Source organism: Trachemys scripta, chromosome 6 (genome assembly GCF_013100865.1).
Source record: "Trachemys scripta elegans isolate TJP31775 chromosome 6, CAS_Tse_1.0, whole genome shotgun sequence".
Lineage (NCBI taxonomy): Eukaryota > Metazoa > Chordata > Testudines > Emydidae > Trachemys > Trachemys scripta.
In genome coordinates, this window is record NC_048303.1 from 93,147,006 (window position 1) to 93,153,717 (window position 6,712).

The following is a 6,712-nucleotide window of genomic DNA, read 5'->3' on the forward strand; positions in this document are numbered from 1 at the left end:
AATATATAATTGTTTATAATTGCTATAAAAATACATGGTTAAATAATGAGAGTATCTTTTAATCTCACACTATATATTTCATTCTGTTCTATTTAAATTGTACATAATATTGGCTAGAATAATGCTCTGAAGCAAGTTTTGGTAACCAGTGGATTCAGGCCACTCGTAATCTATATAATCAAGAATGTAAATTAAATCCTTTCATTGCCACGTGTGTGTAACATTATCTGGCTGGGGACTGCCCAAATATCTTAAGAGGAGAAACAAACCCTGATCCTAAAACAAATCCTTTAAGAACTTACTATACTTCAAAAAGTTTGAAATGAAAAGAGATATATTTTTGTTTGATTATTAAATTTATCAGCTAACAAAGTAGTTAATGCCTACTTGTTTTCCATCATTGTACATGAGAGAGAATATGATGGCTGTACACTGGAAAAGGCAATGTTTCATTTAATATTTGGTTCATGTATCCCAAGAAAAATCAGTGTATGCTTATAAAGTTTCAGTGCATATGATTTTTTTTCTAAGTTCCTGACAACAGTATCTATTGTTGAATCCACACTCTCCTACTACTAACTTTATGGTTTGGGTGTGTGTGACAGACAATGTCATACTGTACGTACAATAACTATAGTTATACTAAACATAATGATAAAAATATAAGAATTATACATTACCTGAATTATAACCCAAAGTCATAGCCCCTGCTAATGATGATAATAATAATAATCAAAAAGCAATTTACCTGCAGAATCAGCAAATTGTAGAGCAAACAGAGGCAAAAGTGAGTCAGAGGTTGTTACAGAGCGCTCTCCAGCAAACCAAGTTTCTCTTGATTCCCAACAATTTGGGAGACTTCCTGAAAACAAGTGGCATACAGTCTAGGTGATATGTCAGGGTAAAAAGTGATGATAAAGATTAAATCTGCATGAACCTTCCATGCCATATCCAGCTTGGTGAACTCCCAGTAACTGCAGTGGGAATTTTGCAAGAGTAAGGTGCACAGAATTTGGTCTTTCATAGCCAACCTGAAATTCAACCTAGATTTCCACTGGCTCATAAACCAATACCACACCAAGTTTCATACAAACATGGGAATGAGTTTTGCATGAAATTTTTTTCTTCCCATAGATGATGAGAAAGACTTCATTTCAAAACCAAGCTAGACATTGCAGATACAGCTGAGGTTCACTTTGAGTTTTGGGGTTGATTAATACCTGAAAATCCCAGGAAAATAGAAATGAAAAAGGTGGGAGGTTTATCAGGCTCCATGCAAACTGAAACTGCTGATGCTAATAATGACAAAGAAGGGCTTGAGACGATACGGAAGATATGCTACATAGTGGACTGAAATATACTTTAGACTGAACATTGGTTGTATATGTCCCAAGCTATAAATAGAAACAAACAAAAATGTTAAAAACAGATTGCAATAGGCAATATGGGATTCTTACTTACTTTTAGCTCTGAATATTTGTCTATTATTATATTTAAGTATGATTCAATATTAATGAACAGGATTAATCCTTCACCCACTGACTTCAATAAGAGCATAATCAGATCCTTTTATCTCCTTTATATCATTCAGTACACATATATCCATAACATCCAGGTTGTGCCAATAAAAGTAAAATATGCTAATATTTCCAAAACCAATTAAATCACTGTAAGGCTTAACATTTGTTGGGAGTTAGAAGACAACTATGAGCATATTTTACATATTTCTAAAATTATTTTCCTTGTTTTTTGTTCCAACCACACCATATCCATTGTTGGGTCTCTGCATCGGCTCCTAATCTCCTTTTGCATTACCTTCAAACTTCTTCCCCTCAACCATAAGGCCCTCAATAAATCTTCCCATGGCTATATGTTGTCTCATATCACTTCCCTGCTCATGACTTACTATCTGTAACCTGGCACACTGGGATGCACCCTATTTCCCCCTCTCCCACGCAAGTAGCTCTGCACCTCCTGCGCAGTCTCCATTGGGACTGGAATATCATCCCTGATACCCGTTTTCCATTCTACTTTATTGTGCACCTTATAATCTCTCCACAAAACTCACTTCTTTAGGCACCCTTTCTTTGCTACCATCTCACTTGGCTTGCACCATCCACCAAGTCAAATATGTGTATTCATTTATTTTCAAACATGAAAAGTGAAGCTAACAAAATAGATTCACAACACTAAGCACATCTGACCTTACAATGTCACTCTCATAATCATTTTCCACTTTTCCACTCCACAATTTGTTATCCCTTACTGTGTAAAATCTCATCTCAGGAGCAGAAACCTCTCAATGTATGTATTTGTAAGGGGCTCTATCTACTTATGGTGCTGTAGAAATAATAACAATAATAATACTTTTACACAGATATGACTACATAATGCAGTTAATCACATACAGAAACCAAAATTCTCTGCACTGAATACTTTCTTCCCTCTATACAATTTGTTGTTAATTCATTAGGATTGTCAGTCCTACAGAATAGTATTAATGGAATACCATCACGTCTATGCAATAAGTAATGGAATTCCTTGCTGTTCCCTCCTACCCACTCAAGATTGTACTTAGTAAAACTACAAAATGTCCGTACTTTGAGAGAAAATTACAACATTCAAGTGCCATCATTTACAATGAAGAGGAAGAACAATTGTAAAACTAGGCGGTAATGTCATCTACCAGTAAAGTCATGCAAGCTCATACCAAGCTAGGGCAAGTTATTAAGATGCTGCTTTGCGACTAGGTAAATTTATAGCTGCATATAGTATTCATAGTTCAAGAGCATTCAATGTTTTGAGAATTGTATCATGTATTTTTGGTTCACCTAATGCAATTAAAAGTGTTTCATCAGAAACCACAGATTTTGGGTGAAAGGATAATCAACATAAGACCCTTTGAAAAGCAAAGTGTATATGGTATTTAACAACATTAATCGTATGACTGACTCTGTAAATCAGTTTGTGATACCACATATAAAAGGACATTATATTAGATTGTGATACCACATACATGGATATTATATTATATTAGATTGGATTGTAGTAAGTATATTGTGCATTTTCAGTGCAGCCATGGCTGTAAAAATAATTCATTTAAATGAAAGTCAATGATGTATCTTTTTTTTAAATATTTATTTGTGTATGGAGATAGAAGGATCTATCTTGCTCTCTTTGAAGTCAATGGGAGCTTTGTCCTTAACTTAGAGAATGAGAACCATAATAGTGAACTTAATGCAATAAAGTTTTAATAACAAGTTTCAAATTCATTTGGTCAAAGTAATACTCAATGCTGCATTTTATACTGAATTAAGAAGTAAAGTTAGTTGAATAATACACACATATGACTCATTCAGTGACATCTTATTTTTATGTATAATATCAAACTGTTTGACTTTCTGAGTTGTGGTTAGAACTAGGATAATAATAATTAAAATTATTCCCAGATATCTTGTTTGGAAAATGTTGTGAAATTCTTAAGTATCTGAGAAATATTTTAATAAATACATGTTAATTTCACAACATTTGCCAAATGCAATCTTTGTGAATAATTTTAATAATTTCCCCCTAATCTAACCACATATCAGAAAATCAAATAGTTTAATGTAGTATTTTCTTCAGTGTGAAAAGAAAAAAGTTTTCAGATCACTAAACTTTACTTAGTAATTTGAAACATATTAGTAATGGTAGCATGTGTTAAAAAACAGGAAAGACTAGATCCTCATGCCCAAGAATGGACTTAAATATTATCATAGTAATCGATTAAAGATACTTATTATGTTCTGAAATCTCATTTAGGTGTGTGCCTGGAGCTGGAGTGCCAGTGAGGAACTTCAGCATAAGCAATCCTGGTAGTAGGTGCTATGCCTTGTAGTAAGCATTCGTAGTAATGGGATCTTATGTTACATAACATATGTCTGTTTGGCGTTTTTTAATATGTGGTGGACCAACCTAAAGAAAGGAAAGTACATTGGCGAGTGGGGAAATCCATTATGGGCACAGAAACTCTTTGCTTTGTTGTCCTACAAATGAATTAATTATCAGATATCTGTCTGCACCATCAACATATAGTAGTCAAATTTCCCTTCGATAAAATACTTTATAGTGGTTTTCTCTTTACTGCATCTCCACTGTACCATTAGGGGGAAAAAACCAACCACACCACCCAGAACTCTCCTTTTCACTGAAGTATTATTAAAAAAATCTATTTATTTTTTTAAATAGAAAGTGATGAAAAAACTACCGGTAATCATCACATTATGTTAAAAGGGCTTAAAATTAGAAATAAGTCAGACCTGTTTAACACAGATTTCCCATAAAGAAGTCCTAAAAACTAAAATTTCATTAGGTATTGGTTTGTTTTAAGAAAGTAGCATGCATTGCAGAAGTTACTCACCATGTGATGTAATTGTTATTGTAAAATATGGATATTAGCCTGAACTGCACACTTTGTCGGTACAGTGGAGCTACAATTGCCTAGGGTGTGGTTATCCCCTGTACATGCACATACCTTGCAGCCAGTTTTTCAGTATTTTCAACCACTGTTTTTTTTGTTAGACCATGAAATACCATTTGTGTGCCCAAGTCTGTAATCCCCCTCCAGATATGAAGAAAACACCACTCAAATGCAAGGAGAAAACAGATTCAAAGATTAACAAAAGGCCTACTTCATGTTTAAAAGTGCATACCTAATGCTCTTTTCTAGGAAAATAAACTGGACTTGTGGGGAAATGGCAATAAAATGGACAATCAGGCCCTTTGTATTTAAACTTACAATTCTATTTTCCGCATTAAATCCTTGCCAAAGATAATAGGTTGCAAGATAAAACATACACTGCTGAAGATAAAACACTCCAAATCAGTGTAAAATATTCCAGTTTGTAGGAAATGGTTTATGGAAAAAATTGAATTTTCAAACCCCTTGTTAATAGTTGTTAATATTAAAAAGTTGGTGAAGTCATTAAGATCGCCAGCTATATCTCTGCCTTTTGAAGAAATCGACAAAGTGGTAAATACACTGTACATGCCTGAAGTAGCGCATAAAATGGAATCTGTTATTTATTGTTGATGTACTACACAACTAACACAAAATATTCATTTTAGTTAAGAAATATGGTGTTACGACTTGAACATTGGACTCTGTTGTTACTGTGCTTTCAATACCTTTCCCCTGACTTCTTAGACTTGCAAAATTCTATGGGTGTTAACACTGTACATGTATGTTATTTTTTAACATTCAGGCTACACACACACACACACACACACACACACACACACACACACACACACACAGTTAAGTAAAAGCAAAATAAATATTGTCTTCTACTCACTAATCACTCTCTATTTTAGTTCTCCAATACTTAACTTGTAGCATAACACTAGGTACAAAAATATAATTGTTTTGATCTTTATCTAATGTTACAGAAAAGAGCAATGTAAAGTCCACTGCAATACACTCATCAGCTTTAGGGTCATAGGGGGTAACCTACCAACACAACTGAATCATTTGAAGCAGCTTCTACTAGCAAATCTGTTTATCCACAGACATAGGGGTGGTGTTGTTTTTTTGGTACAAAGCAGTGTAAATAGGATAATGGAATGTGAAGGACAAATTATAAAGTACATGAGCTTTAAGTGTTTTAGGTTTTGCTGTTAGACAACACACAAAGCTGCCGATACTGTTGATTTTTCTGGTACACAAACAACCCATATATCTCTACTCAAATGCAAACATTATTCTGAAATTACTATAGCATATGTTTATTACAAATAAAAGGATCCTGCATTCTGTATGTCTTCAACAATCCCAGACTCAGTTCAGCTGGAGTTGTAAGTGTGCAGAGAAACCAGAATCAGGCCTAAATTTTATAGTAGATAAATTACATAATCTTTTAGATTGTCATTTCTCTCTCTTAAATAACAACACTTTTCTACAGTAGCTCCACTTAACTGACTAGAAACAAATATTTGTGCTAGCTAATTATGTTCTAAAATTGTTCTCCTCCAACTGCAATGCTGTCTCTATACCCCTCCCTCAGTGGCTGTTGTTGGGAGCCAAGGATTCTGTATGATATACTGCAGGGGTCGGCAACCTTTCAGAAGTGGTGTGCCGAGTCTTCATTTATTCACTCTAATTTAAGGTTTCGCGTGCCAGTAATACATTTTAACATTTTTAGAAGGTCTCTTTCTATAAGTCTATAATATATAACTAAACTATTGTTGTATGTAAAGTAAATAAGGTTTTTAAAATGTTTAAGAAGCTTCATTTAAAATTAAATTAAAATGCAGAGCCCCCCAGACCAGTGGCCAGGACCCGGGCAGTGTGAGTGCCACTGAAAATCAGCTCACGTGCCGCCTTTGGCACACGTGCCATAGGTTGCCTACCCCTGTTATACTGAGATGCATGCTATGCTTTGAATGGTACATTTTCAGGTGTCTTGCATGGCAGTCTGATATGGGCAAAGGCAATGAACAGTAATGGGATTTGTGGGTCTAATCTGCTGTACATGGTGCCAAATATCTACTCCAGTAAAAGTCAATTTTTTAGGGACCCACAGCATATTAGTCTTACACAACAAGTATAGTCCATAAAGAACAACGTTACAAAAGGGGAAACCTTGATTGCTTTTCCAGAGATTTGGAGTTGGTAAATGGACATTAATATTTTAATACTTATTGTACTTTTTGAGTAAACCAACAAAGTATACAT